Below are 16,011 nucleotides of genomic sequence, written 5' to 3'. Positions count from 1 at the left end.
AGTTTGGGGGGCACAAAAATTACAATAAAAAGTAGTCTTATGAATCCCTAATAGAATATATTCACCTACATATAATAGGAAGCATAAGATAATTATACAGGATCAAATTCATAACTTAATAGGCAAGGTACTTGAGGTATGTAAGTACATGAAATGGGAATAAAGTACCCATCATCACTCTATATGGGCAACTTCTATGGTTTCCTAATTTAGGATATCTGAAGAATGACTGACACAAAGAACTGCCTATTTTTGAAAAGAGGTGTACAGATGGTGTGTATGACCATTTAAAATAACTCAGAGTGTATTTCTTTTTGTGGTTACATCATTGTATTCATTCCTTTGGCTGTTGTAATGAATTATTGCAAAGTTGGTGGCTTAAAATCACAGAAATTTATTCTCTCATAGTTCTGCAGCCAGAAGTCCAAAATTGGTATCACTGGACCATAATTAAGATTTCAGCATGGCTGTGCTCCCTCTGGAGGTTCTGGGAGAGAATGCATCCTTGTCTTGTCCAGCTCTGATGGTGCCTGCAGGCATTCCTTGGTTTGTGGCCACATCACTCCTATCTCTCCCTTTGTAATTACATGAACTTTTCCTCTTCTGTCTATGTCAAATCTCCTTCTGCATCCCTCTTGTAAAGATACCCTTATTATCAGAATGCATCCTGGTAATCCAGAATAATCTTCCAATCTTAAAATCCTTAATTTAATCATATCTACAAAGGCCTTTTTTTTTTCTTTTAAAGTAATGTTTACAGATACTAGTGATTGGGAGCTGATCTCCTTGAGTAGCCATTATTTAGCCCAGTATAGTCATGGATAATAAAAAGAGTCTTAGGATATTTATAAATGATCATTGCACTATTTTTTCATGGATATTAATATGTGCAAGTGGTTAATCTTTTGCTGTGCAGAAGTTCTTTAGTTTAATTAGATCCCCTTTGTTAATTTTGGCTTTTGTTGCCATTGCTTTTGGTGTTTTAGTCATGAAATCTTTGTCCATTCATATGTCCTGAATGCTATTGCCTAGGTTTTCTTCTAGGGTTTTTATGGTTTTAGGTCTTACATTTAAGTCTTTAATCCATCTCGAGTTAATTTTTGTACAAGGTGTAAGGAAGGAGCTCAGTTTCAGTTTTCTGCATATGGCTAGCCAGTTTCCACAACACCATTTTTTAAATAAGGAATCTTTTCCCATTGCTTGTTTTTGTCAGGTTTATCAAAGATCAGATGGTTGTAGATGTGTGGTGTTATTTCTGAGGCCTCTGTTCCGTTTCACTGGTCTATATATCTATTTTGGTACCAGTGCCATGCTGTTTTGGTTACTGTAGTCTTGTAGTATAGTTTGAAGTCAGGTAGCATGATGCCTCCAGCTTTGTTCTTTTGCTAAGTATTGTCTTGGCTATATGGGCTCTCTTTTGGTTCCCTATGAAATTTAAAGTAGTTTTTTTCTTTTTTTCTTTTCGTTTTTTTTTTTTAGACAGAGTCTTGCTCTGTCACCCATGCTGGAGTGCAGTGGCACGATCTCGGCTCACTGCAAGCTCTGCCTCCTGGGTTCATGCCATTCTCCTGCCTCAGCCTCCCGAGTAGCTGGGACTACAGGCGCTTGCCACCACGCCCAGCTAATTTTTTTGTATTTTTAGTAGAGACAGGGTTTCACCATGTTAGCCAGGATGGTCTCCATCTCCTGACCTCGTGATCCGCCCTCCTCGGCCTCCCAAAGTACTGGGATTACAGGATTGAGCCACTGCGCCCGGCCTAAAGTAGTTTTTTCTAATTCTGTGAAGGAAGTCAATAGTAGCTTGATGGGGATAGCATTGAATCTATAAATTACTTTGGGCAGTATGGCCATTTTCACGATATTGATTCTTCCTACCCATGAGCATTGAATGCTTTTCCATTTGTTTGTGTGCTCTCTTATTTCCTTGAGCAGTGGTTTGTAGTTCTCCTTGAAGAGGTCCTTCACACCCCTTGTAAGCTGTATTCTTAGGCATTTTATTTTTGTTGTAGCAATTGTGAATGGGCGTTCACTCAACATTTGGATCTCTGCTTGTCTATTATTGGTGTATAGGAATGCTTGTGATTTTTGCACATAGATTTTGTATCCTGAGATTTTGCTGAAATTGCTTATCAGCTTAAGGAGATTTTGGGCTGAGATGATGGGTTTTTCTAAACATACAGTTATGTCATCTGTAAACAGAGACAGTTTGACTTCCTCTCTTCCTATTCGAATACTCTTTATTTCTTTTTCTTGCCTGATTTCCCTGGCCAGAATTTCCAATACTATGTTGAATAGGAGTGGTGAGAGAGGGCATGCTTGTTTTGTGCCGGTTTTCTAGGAGAATGCTTTCAGTTTTTGACCATTCAGTATGATATTGGCTGTGAGTTTGTCATCATCAGAGTGAACAGGCAACCTACAGAATGGGAGAAAAATATTGCAATCTGTCCATCTGACAAATGGCTAATATCTAGAATCTACAAGGAACTTAAACAAATTTACAAGAAAAAAACAACCCCATCAAAAAGTGGGCAAATGATATGAACAGATACTTCTCAAAAGAAGACATTTATGAAGCCAATGAACATACGAAAAAAAGCTCACCATCACTGATCATTAGAGAAATGCACATCAAAACCATAATGAAATACCATCTCACACCAGTTGGAATAGTGATCATTAAAAAGTCAGGAAACAACAGATGGTGGAGAGGATGTGGCGAAATAGGAACGCTTTTACACTGTTGGTGGGAGTGTAAATTAGTTCAACCATTGTGGAAGACAGTGTGGCGATTCCTCAAGGATCTAGAATCAGAAATAGCATTTGACCCATCAATCCCATTACTGGGTATATACCCGAAGGATTATAAATCATTCTACTATAAAGACACATGCACACATATGTTTATTGTGACACTGTTAACAATAGCAAAGACTTGGAACCAACCCAAACGCCCATCAATGATAGACTGGATAAAGAAAATGTGACATATGTATACCACGGAATACTATGCAACCATAAAAAAGGATGAGTTCATGTCCTTTGCAGGGACATGGATGATGCTGGAAACCGTCTTTCTCAGCAAACTAACACTGGAACAGAAAACCAAGCACCGCATGTTCTCACTCATAAGTGGGAATTGAACAATGAGAACACATGGACACAGGGAGGGGAACATCACACACCAGGGCCTGTTAGGGGATGGAGGGCTAGGGGAGGGATAGTATTAAGAAAAATACCTAATGTAGATGACAGGTTGATGGGTACAGCAAACCACCATGACACATGTATACCCATGTAACAAACCTGCATGTTCTGCATATGTATCCCAGAACTTAAAGTATAATAAAAAATATTAAAGGCTACTGATAATAATTATCATCATCAATATTCACTAATACTTTTTGAGGTCTTACTATCCAAGAACTAGAGAAGGCATTTTATATTAAAAAATTGTTAATCTTTCTACTTCTTGAGGAGGCCTGGACATCTTTGCCATTATCAAAGAGGGAAGATATAGATAAGGAGAAGGCTGCCCGGGTATATATGATCCCTGACTATCCTGACTATCTCACAGAAAACACAACCAAAAAAAAAGAAAAGAAAAAACCACATACACACACACACTTCCAAGTGGTAATATCCGCTAGCAGAGGAGGGGAGAACAAAGTCTGTGAAGCACAAAGCTCATTTATATGAACTTCAGGAAAAGCCATTGAGATAAATGTAGTTCTCAAAGATCCCAGCCTGCAGACCCAAGACTATTTTTTAATTTACAAGCCACATCCTTTTGCTTCCCTGCTAACATGCTTTTTCGAAAGTTTCTACCTTCCTTATTGAGGAAATAAAGTAATTTTGTTTACTTTATGTGACAAATTTTTGGCGGGGAACAAAGGATAAAATATCAGCAAAACAAAGGGAAAATTATTAGACTGAGCCAGTAAATATATGTGCATCACTTATCGTTGGGAATGTGTTCTGAGAGTTGTACAATCAGGCAATTTTGGCATTGTGAGAACATCACAGAGTGCACCTAAGTGCAAACCTTGATGGTATAGTCTTTTACACACCCGGGATGTATGGTATAGCCTATTCCTTCCACACATGCTCCTGTAGGGCATGATACTATATGGAATACTGTAGGCAATTGTAATGCAGTGATAAGTATTTGTGTCTCTACACATATCTAAACAAAAAAAGGTACAGTAAAACCACTGTTGTATATCCATTCTACTGTTGACTGAAACATCATTATGCAGCACATGACTCTATTATTAAAAAATAATTGAATCCTAATCTTGAAATTTTCTTAGTAACATTTAAACGTAAAACGGCTTTTTTTTTTGCAATGTGCTGCAGGCAATTGTTTAATGTGCAACAGAAAAAAATGTAAAAGCAGTTAATTCGATGAAAATCCTGCTTTAAATAATTTTGTCAACATGCTCTACATGTTACTCCCAACTGGCTAAGAAGAAATGAAAAAAAAAAACAAAAGAAAACCCATGTTATTATATGACTATCTGCAAAAGCCTATAACTTTTAATATGCAAAGGCTTTATTTAAGAATGATGAGAAAAGAAACAATAGAAAGAATATTATGAAGAGATGATTGTTTTGCCATGAAGAGCATTTTAAAAATTTAAAATCAATGTTTCATTGAATACTTATGAATCTCTAAAACAAAAGTAAGGTTTCTGAGTTTTTTTAAACAAATACACATCACTTTTTGAGAAAATATATACCTAAAAGAAGCCAACTAATGTGTTTTAATATTTAAAGCTAATAGTATAACCGTTTGGTATTTGAGGCACTGTGTATTTTTGCAGCAAACCAAAAATATACAGAAGAAAACTTTTACTGTTTTGTGTCAGTTAGAATTAACATCATGGGTTTGAATTGTTATGGTCCACTTGCACATAGATTTTTTTCAATAAAAGTTACACTGTGTGTGCCTGCCTCTCCTGCCTCATCTTTTACATCTTCCGTTTCTTCTACTTCTGCCAACCTTGAGACAGCAAGACCAACCTATCCTCTTCACCCTCATCCTCAGCCTACTGAACGTGAAGATGATGAGGATGACGACCTTTATGATGATCCACTTTCACTTCATGAGTAGTAAATATGTTGTCTCTTCCTTATGATTTTCTTAATAACATTTTCATTCTTCTAGATTACTTTATTGTATGAATACTATATATACAGTATTCTTTCACAAATAGATTATGTATTAATACTAATATTATTTATGTTATCAGTAACCCTTCTGGTCAACAATAGGATACTGGTAATTAAGTTTTTGGGAACTCAAAAAATATATGCAGATTTTTGACGGTGTGGGGGTCAATACCCCTAATCTTTGTGTTGTTTAAGGGTCAAAATTTTATTTTCATTAAGAATCATTCTCTACAAATTAACATACCAGTTTTTATCATTCACTTTAAAATTGTCTGAAAAGGACATACTTTAATGTATGATTGTTTTCTTTGAATTAAGCTTTTCAAAAAGTGACAGTAGTGAACAGTGATATTATGGGGGATAAAGGGTAACAGAAAGGAGTTGAAGTTTTCAGTGTACCTAAATAACTTCCACTGTGGCCATAGGTTAGTTCCCATGCTGTAATAGAATGAGGTCAGGCTTTAGATGTAGGCATATTAGGTTTTCATCGTAAATATCCTCTTCAGTAACTGGGGGGATTTTACTTAGTTTCTTATTTCCTATGGTCCATAGCTTCTTCATTTCTCCAGTAAGGAGAGCAAATTAGCATATATTTCATTTCCCATTAGTGGAAAATCCAACTCAAAGTGATTTAAGCAATAAGATTTATAATCTCACCTTAAAAAAATCCCAAGGAATGGTGGTGGCACCAGGATTGGTAAAATTCAGTGATTTAAAGACAGGGTCTATTACTCGCATTCTTTACATCTTTATTCTTTGCTATCTCTGAAGCTTTGATTTTGTTTTAAAGCCATTCTTGGTTCAAGATGGCTATAGCCATTTCAGATTATATGACCAGAAAATATCCATAGGAAAAAGAGGCTAAAAGAAACTATCCACTTTTAATTTCTCTCTCTCTCTTTTTTTTTTCCTTCTCTCTCCCATTTCAAAAAGCATACTTCCAGACCTAGCTTTAAGTCTTATTGCCCAGAATTTGGTAACATAAATTTTGCTAAGTTGAAGGCCTGGCATGGTGGGTGGCTCACGCCTGTAATCCCAGCACTTTAGGAGGCTGAGGCGGGTGGATCACGAGGTCAGGAGATCGAGACCATCCTGGCTAACACAGTGAAACCCCATCTCTACAAAAAATACAAAAAATAAAAAACAAAAAAATTAGCCAGGCGTAGTGGCGGGCGCCTGTAGTCCCAGCTACTCGGGAGGCTGAAGCAGGAGAATGGCGTGAGCCCAGGAAGTGGAGCTTGCAGTGAGCCACGATCTCGCCACTGCCTCCAGCCTGGGCAACAGAGCGAGACTCCATCTCAAAAAAAAATTCGCTAAGTTGATCTCTGGTGAAATGAATGATATTGTCATGATAATTTTAAATTAATGACCATGTTGGTTTGGATATTGAGTTAACAAAATCATTTCTAAAAAATTGGTTATTTCATTGATTAGCAATTCTTGCAATAAGAAAATAAAATACACAACAAATTGTAGCTTTTGTTAAAATTACAGTCACATATGAGAACTGCATCAGGAAATGAATGATTCATTAGCAATTTTTATAGCAAATAAATTAAATGATTGATGGTCTGTTGAACTGACTTGCTACCATTTTACTTCACATTCCTTTCCTATCTGAAATTCTTGTCAGCAACAATTTTTCAGAGTAGGAGGCAAAAAGAAACGTTTTTGACATCTCTTTTGCACAGTATTTCACATACTAGTGACTAGAAAACCAATGTAATTTACTGTGTAGTTTTGTGAACTTTTGTCTTAAAACACTTTATGATAAATTGCATATAAAATTAGATGGCATTACGCCCTGCCACGTTAAGTTTCTTACCCAGAGTTACTAGGATAAAATAATTAAGAAATATTTATTAGATATTTAGGATAAAGATCTTTTAGCTTGTGTTCTTCATAATTCATCACTGCTGTGCATATTTATGAATATTTGTGTCGTTCAGTTCACATGAAAAAATTAATTCCTGCCTCAAATTCCATTAGACACAGAATCCTAACATGGGTGACAAAAATGTCAGTCTTATCTACCTGTGTGGTAAATCTGAAGACATACCCTATTGTTTTATTTTTGTGATTAATGTCCCTGGACATATGGTCCAAATGATTAAATTTGGAAATACGCTGTCATAGTCTATGTAAATATTACTTTTTTAAACACAATATATTTTAGGATGTTTACATTAGTATTTTTTTTTCTCTCTGTGTTCTGCTGAAAACAATCATGATATAAATAATGAGCTGGTGAGTAGAAACAAGTTCTAAAATATTATAGCTATGATATATATTTTTATAGATCTCATCTTTTTCTATTTTGGTAAAAATGACTTCTTAAGATGAATAGAATTGAAAAGGAGAAAATCTTTAACTGAAGTTTGGAAAAATGAAAAGCTTACTCTATAGTATGGCTGTTTTCTCAACAAATTATAGCATGATTCTCATTCTGTATTTATATGAATAAGCTCATAAAATATATAAAAATATTCAAGGGAGAAATAAATTAGTTTTAGTGTATAATAACAGCTCTCATATTGGTTCATATTTTATTTGACTGGTACAGCAGTTCAAAAGCCCAGTGGGTAGGACTATATATTAGACTACCAAATAAAAGATGTGCTACTTTTTAAATCTCTTGCCTTAGATGACTCTTTTATATCTATGTAATGTGCTATAAAGTAATATATCAGCATAACTTTCTTAGGCTGCTCCAGGAGTATAACTCAAACAAAAATATATTTTGGTGAATTGTATTTACCGGCAGATTGTCATAGTTATTTTCTTTAAGAGGAGCAAAAATGGTAGACTGACATGCTTTTTAATATTGACAATGGAAACCAGAAACAGTAGGATGCTATTTTCAATGTGCTAAAAGAAAATAACAAAAAGTCAGTAATTTTACCCCTTTTGAAATAATTTTTCAAAGATTAGGGTTAAACAAAAATATTTTCAGTATTAAATCACTTTCCACAAGCAGAATCTCACTAAAGAAATGCTAAAGCACATACTTGTGATATAAAAAAGCATGCATTGAAGCTCTGAGAAAAAGAGCAAAGAGAGTTGGCTTATGCTTTACAAAAGAGCTATTTAAATATCTCTTTTATTAAGTAAATGAAATATTCTCTTGCTCAGTTTCTGTTTTTACTTTTTTCAATATGTACTTTTAGCCATTGGATGGGTACATTTGTTTATTTATTTAGTTTATTGTTTAGAGCCACATGAATAAACAATGTATTGATTGGTTTATATGTTTCTCATTTTTGTCCTAAGTATTGTGAATTCACAGACACGTAAATCAATGAAACAGGAAGGAAAATGCCAGTAGATTAATGTGGTAGATCCTCTTTTCCTGAGGCTAAAGGTTGTGGCTTTCTTTAGGAAGAGATTGATCCAATGGTTATTGCTATATATAATTGCATTCCTTTTTGGTTTGGGAATTGGTGGTTGGAAAACACCTTTTTCATATGTAGATTTTTAAAAGCACTCTTACCTCACAATGACTTAAGATTGAAAGTAATTATAGATTTTATTTTTCTGAGGATACTCTTTCACGTGGGCAAGAACGAAATGATAATTGCCTAATTAATACATTAATAAAACTAACAAAATCTGTGGAAGTATATCGGTCAAGAGGACAAGTTAAGCAGAAGGGCATAAGATCCCAGAGCAGCTATTAGCAGCATAATGATGCTCTAGACTTGTAGACGATATTAAAGGGGGCCAGTTCAGCTACTTAATGAGGCTGCCAAGGCACCAGCTGCTGCTGTGGGGAACTGAGGCTCACAGCTCAGCATCTGGGTCAGTGTTCGCCATATGAAGAGGAAAGGGACAGGATTTTAACATGGAAGGGCAAATGATACCTTTCCTTCACTGTACAGCTGCCTTTAAAAGATGATTTTTAATAGCCTATTTGTCACCTCTATGAGGAAAGGCACTGATAGAATCATGCCAATGCTTCAGAATCTTTCTATAGACAAAACTCAAAATGAATGAAAATATTTTCATTTCTTAGAGATACTTTTAAAAACCTTCACTGTCTGTTTTAGTTAATAATATATATTTATCCATATATTTTATATATATATATATATCTCCATAAGGTAATGAGAAGTTTAAACACTTTCATATAACTCTAAAGCAAATCTCCACAAAGTGTAAAGTTTAGCTATTATCATTGTCACCATTAAATATAACCTAATGGTAATTTGTTTGGTTCCTTGGTTAAAGGAAGTCCAAAATAGTGTAGAAGTCAGAAATATGGGGTCTTGTTCTGATTCAGTATGTTACATAAATCATTCAAACTTTGAGTCTTAAATTTAAAAAAAAGGGATAAAAAATTATGTTTTCTTCCCACTCAAGAAATATCCATCAGGTGCTAAGGAAAGTGCTTGCATTACCTAATACAAAGATTATTCATATTTAACTTCTCCAATTAGCTTAGGATGTAGGTAGATTAAAATGTACTCAGCATTTTGCAGGCCTAAATGTCTAGAAAGCTTATCTGTCTTGCTTTTTATTATATGGTTTTTCTAAGGTGGAGGACAGACTAGAACCCAGGATTCATCAACTTTAGTTCAGTGGTGTCTCCATAAAATTAGAAATTGCTAGATGGTAGAAGATATCATTATTAATTATCCAAACTATCAATATGCTGTGCCAATTCTACTAAACCTTTTTTAAACTTCAGCTTTATTGAGGTATAATTAATGAATAAAAATTGTATATATTTAAGGTATACAATGTAATGATTTGATATACATAATACACTGTGAAATGATTACCAAATGATGACTAATATTAATATATCTTAGTTAACAATACTATATTGTATACTTAATATCTGATAAGCAGGATCTTGTCTCTTCACCTTGCAATTGTTCATTATTAAAAATTATTTGTCGGGTGTGGTGGCTCACGCCTGTAATCCCAGCACTCTGGGAGGCCGAGGCAGGAGGATCACGAGGTCAGGAGTTCGAGACCAGCCTGGCCAACATGGTGAAACCCTGTCTCTACTAAAAATACAAAAATTAGCCGGGCATGGCGGCTGGTGCCTGTAATCCCAGCTACTTGGGAGACTGAGGCAGGAGAATTGCTTGAACCTGAAAAACAGAGATGCAGTGAGCCGAGATAACACCACTGTACTCCAGCCTGGGCGACAGAGCAAGACTGTCTCGGGGAAAAAGAAAAAAAATCAAGCTAATTGATATATGCATTACCTGCCATATTTATCATTTATTTGTGATGAAAGCACACTTAAAATCTACTCCCTTAACAATTTGTAATGATACAATACATTGGCATTAACTGTAATCATCCTGTTATGTAATAGATCTCTTGAACTTATTTCTCCTAACTGAAAGCTTTGTATTTTTTAACCAACATCTCTTCGTTCCCCACCCTTCCCATCATGCTCCTGGTAACCACCATTCTTCTCTCTGCTTTTATAAATTCAACTTTTTAATATTTCATATATAAGTGAGATCATGTGGTATTTGTCTTTCTGTCCATGGTTTATTTCAGTTAACATAATGTCTTTCAGGTTCCCTGCTATTGTCACACACAATAAGATTTCTTCCCTTTATAATTCTGTATAGTATTCCATTGTATATTTACAAGGAGACTTCAGAAAGTTAGTAGAAAAATGGAATTATATGCTAAAAGCTAAAAAAATAAACTTTATTATTCAACATAAGCTCTGTAAAGTCAAGACACTTTTGTAAGCAGTGATAACAGCCATATACTTCATCTTTGAAGTAATGATATTCCTTTGAATTTAAACATAATGGAATGCAGTCCTTTTTAGATTACTACCTGAAGAAAAATGAGTGCCCTCTAAGGAATTTTTAAGATTAGGAAACAAAGAGAAGTTGGAAAAAGAGCCCAATGAGGACTGTAAAGTGGATATCTAATGATTTCCTATCAAAATTTTTGCAAAATTGCCCTTGTTTGATGAGAAATGAGCAGGAGCTTTGTTGTGGCATAAAAGGACTTTCAAGTGAAGTTTTCACAAGCATTTTTTTCTGCCAAAGCTTTGGCTAACTTAAGCAGGTGTTTTCATTCTTTGACCTTTCAGAAACTTACCGAGGGAAGTGCCTTGAGCATCCCAGAAAATTGTTTCCATGACCTTTTCTCTTGACAAATCAGCTTTTGCTTTGACTGGACTACTTCTGCCTCTTGGTAGCCATTGCTTTGATTGTGCTTTGTCTTCAGGATTGTAATGGTAAAGCCATGTTTTATCTTCTGTTCCAATTTTTTGAAGAAATGCTTCAGAGTCTTGATCCCAATTGTTTAAAATTTCCATTGAAAGTTCTCTTGTTTGCAGCTGATCTGGGCACAGTGGTTTGGCACTCATGGAGTAAAAACTTTGCTCAACTTTAATTTTTCAGTCAAAATTGAGTAAGCTGAACCAATTGAGACATCTTTGTGTTGGCTATTGTTTCTACTGTTAATGATTGGTCTTTTTCAGTGAGGGCATGAATTGAAGAGGAGCAGGGTATTCTTTGATTTTTTCCTCACAAATTGAAGTGGATGGTCTGCTACTGCAGGCTTCATTGTCAACATTGTTTTACCCCTTTTAATATAAGTTATCTATTTATAAACTGCTGATTTCTTTGGGGGCATTGACCTCATAAATTTTTTGTAAAGCATCAGTGACTTCACATTCTTTCACCCAAGATTCATCATAAATTTGATGTTTGTTCTTGCTTTAATTTTAGCAAAATTTATGTCACTCTGATGAGGGCTCTTTCAAACTGATGTTTTATTCTTCTTAGTGCCTCAAACTAGATCCTGTTCAGACATGTTATAACAAGTTAGTACTAGTTTATTTTGGTGTAAAAATGGAAATTCATGCATAGTTTTGGTCATACTATGCATTTCCCTTGAACTTTTTGAAGACCCTCATATACCATGTTTTATTTATCTGTTTATCTGTTGATGGACACTTAGGTTGATTCCGTATATTGGCTATTATGAATAATGCTGCAATGCACATGGGAATGCAGATTTCTCTTTGACATACTTATTTCATGTCCTTTGAATATATACCTAGTGGTGGGATTGCTGGATCATATGGTAGCCTTACTTTTAATTTTTTGAGACACTTTCATACTGTTTTTCATAATAGCTATACTAACTTACATTCCCGTCAACAGTGTACACAAGTTCCCTTTCTTTACATTCTTGCCAACACTGGTTATATTTTGTCTTTTTGATAACAGCCATTCTAACAGGTGTGAGGTGATATCTTATTTTGATTTTAATTTGCCTTTCCTTAATGATTAGTGATGTTGAGCATTTTTTCACATGCCTGTTGGCCATTCATATGTCTTCTTTTGAGAAACATCTTTTAGGTCATTTGTCCATTTTTTAATTAGGTTATTTGTTTTCCGGCTGAGTTGTTTCAGTTCTTTATGTATTTTGGATATTAACCCCTTATCAGATATATGGTTTGTAAATATTTTCTTTCATTCCATAGGTTACCTTTCCACTTGACTGACTGTTTCCTTAGTTGTGCAAAAGCTTTTTAGTTTGATGAAAAAATTTCCCCCATATTTTTGGTGTTATATCCAAAAAAATCATTGTCCAGACCGATGTAATAGAACTTCTCACCTGTTATCTTCTAGTAGTTTCACAGTCCACATTCACATTGCGTGTTCTTGGTATCCTTTTCAAGTGTCAATTGACTGTGTCTGAGCATTGTGGCTGACACATGTAATTCCAGCACTTTGGAAGGCTGAAGTGGGCATATCATCTAAATTCAGGAGTTCGAGACCAGGCTGGCCCATCTCTACTAAAAACACAAAAAAATTAGCAAGGAGTGGAGCGTGTGCCTATAGTCCCAGCTACCTGGGAAGCTGACGTGGGAGAATCACTTGAACCCAAGAAGTGGAGGCTGCAGTGAGCCGAGATTGGGCCACTGCACTCCAGTCTGGGTGACAGAGCAAGATCTTGCCTCAAAAAAATAAAATAAAAAAGTCAATTGACTGTAAATATGTGAATTTATTTTTGGGCTCTCTATGCCATTTCATTTGTCTGTATTTCTGCTTTTATGTCAGTATCATACTGTTTTCATTAGTATATCTTAATAATGTATTTTAAAATCAGGTGGTGTGGTGTTCCAGCTTTTTTTCTCCCTTAAGATTTCTTTCTTCTGTTTAAGTCGTTAATTCAATTTGAGTTGATTTTTGTATGATATATGATAAGGCACTCATTTCATTCATCTGCATGTTGATATCCAGTTTCCTCAACACCATTTATTGAAGACATTGCCCATTCCCATTGTGTGTTCTTTGTATTTTTTTCAAAAGTCAATTTGCTGTAAATGTGTGGATTTATTTTGGGTTTCTCTATTCTACTCCATTGGCCTATTTGTCTATTTTTATGCCAGTATCATGATGTTTTAATTAATATATCTTTGTAATGTATTTTAAAATCAGGTGGTGTGATGTCTCCAGCTTTATTTTCCCCTCAAGAATTTTTTGGCTATTCGGGGATTCAGGGTCTTTTGTGGTTCCATATGAATTTTATGATTGTTTTTCTTATTTCTGTAAAAATTGTCATTGGAATTTTTATAGGAATTGTAAACCTGGATATCATTTGGGGGAGAATGGAAATTTTAGCAATATTAATTCTTTCAATCCCATGAACATAAGTTATCTTTCCTTTATTTGCATTTTCATTAATTTTTTTCATTTATGTAAAACCATTTTTTTAAAAAGCAAATTCTATTAATATATATTATGTTAGAATCAGCAATTCTTTTGTTTTTGTTCTTTTGTTGTTTTTTTTTTCATTTTGTTTTGTTTTCATTTTTGTTTTTGAGATGAAGTCTTGCTCTGTCTCCCAGGCTAGAGAGCAGTGGTGCAATCTCGGCTCACTGCAACCTCCGTCTCCCAGGTTCAAGTGATTCTCCCACATCAACCTCCCGAGTAGCTGGGACTACAGGCATGCACTAACCACTCCCGGCTAATTTTTTTGTATTTTTAGTAGAAATGAGGTTTCACCATGTTGGCCAGGCTGGTCTCGAACTCCTGACCTCAGGTGATCAGGCCGCCTAGGCCTCCCAAAGTGCTAGGATTACAGGCGTGAGCCATCACTCTCAGCCAAGAATCAGTAGTTCTTGAGGAATGTGATAGACAATGTTTTAGACATGATAACTGACCAGACAGAAGGACATTTGATTCTGTAGATGAGGTATGTTAATTGTCAAGTTTAGGAAAGTCACCTAAAACAAGAAAAACAAGCATACAAGAGATATATGGAATTGTCAAGGAGACACATCTATGGATTAAGTGTGTGGAATGAGGGTCCCAGATAGGTCAATTCATGTAAAACTTATCAACATCCTAGGCAGGAGAGCTGGAACACAGGATGATTGAGATATACACATACTTGAAATAAACACACTGGGTGTGTGATGTTCCCCTTCCTGTGTCTGGAGGGATAGCATTAGGAGATATACTTAATGTAAATGACGAGTTAATGGGTGCAGCACACCAACATGGCACATGTATACATATGTAACAAACCTGCACGTTGTGCACATGTACCCTAGAACTTAAAGTATAAATAAACACACTCATCAAGGCTAGGACAATTTCAACAAGACATAAGTTATAAATTTGATTTAAGGTTGTTTGCTTTTTCTCTTATTTATTTATTTATTGCAAAACCAACAAAAAGTGACCATTCCTTTTGTGAAAACTTTTTTTTTGACATTTGCATTGTAAGCTCTAGGGTGTTTTTTTACTTCTCATGAGCCACCTGTGTGTTTCTGTAGTTATATGTAGAAATAGTGCCATAATGCGTGAGTCACTCATTTGAGTGCTAAACAAGTCATATTCAATATGTGTTTCCTGGAAACAAAAACCCAAACTGTTTTCATTTAAAATGTGGTTTAAAATTTTTTAAATTTCACAATGCAGAAATTTCATACTCTAAGTAGTGGAAATAAATCAAAAGATTTTGTTAGATCTCATATTTCAAAACAAAAAATCATTTTAATGCGTCCATTTCTAAGTAAGGTAAAGAAAAATACTAAAGAAGCACACGTTAGAAAGGAAAACTACATTGTATTAAACTGTCTTCAGTATTAGGCAGTTTCATAGTTTCATTTCTGGGAAGCAATTATACAGATGTATGAATGTGTGTGTGCAAAGACATGCATTCAAATCTTATTGCCACCACATTGTAAATAATAGGAAAAGATCAAAAAAGAAATGTAGTTTTAAATTCCAGATATATATACATATGTATGTGTGTGAAAAAATATATATGTATATATACACATATATATGTATGTGTGTGAAAATATGTATGTGTGTGTGTGTGTTTGAGAAAAAATATATAGCCAGGGATTTCACTGTTACACTTCATGAAGTTTACTCATGAAGGTTGTTTTTTGAAAATCTAGCCCATGTGATAGGGAGACTCGATGGTTTTTGACTTAGTTTCATGTTGAACCCCAAAGTATATAGCCCCACAATGATTTAGTACCTGATAGTGAGCTCAGATACTCAATTTGCTCAGATACTCAATTTTCTTCCTCTTGTAGCCTTTGTGTCTCTTCTCCCTTGCCGATCTCCATCACAATTGTCTTATGCATTGTAAATGTTCTAAAAACTAAAGAAAAGGGGTCATGAGCCTTAATCTAGTTTCTTTCATGTGTCTAATTGATGCCAAATTTTGTAATTTAAAATTAATGCATTTTTTTTTCTTGCTCATTCATTTCAGGAAGTATCTGTATGAGCCAGACATAGTTGGGCCCAAAACTTGCCATTATATAGACACATAAATTGAAGCACCACCAGCAAATTTATTAACTAAAATTCTGTCATG

The sequence above is a fragment of the Pongo abelii genome, chromosome 7 (assembly GCF_028885655.2).
Source record: "Pongo abelii isolate AG06213 chromosome 7, NHGRI_mPonAbe1-v2.0_pri, whole genome shotgun sequence".
In the NCBI taxonomy this organism is placed as follows: domain Eukaryota; kingdom Metazoa; phylum Chordata; class Mammalia; order Primates; family Hominidae; genus Pongo; species Pongo abelii.
Note: the sequence above shows the minus strand (reverse complement) of the source record.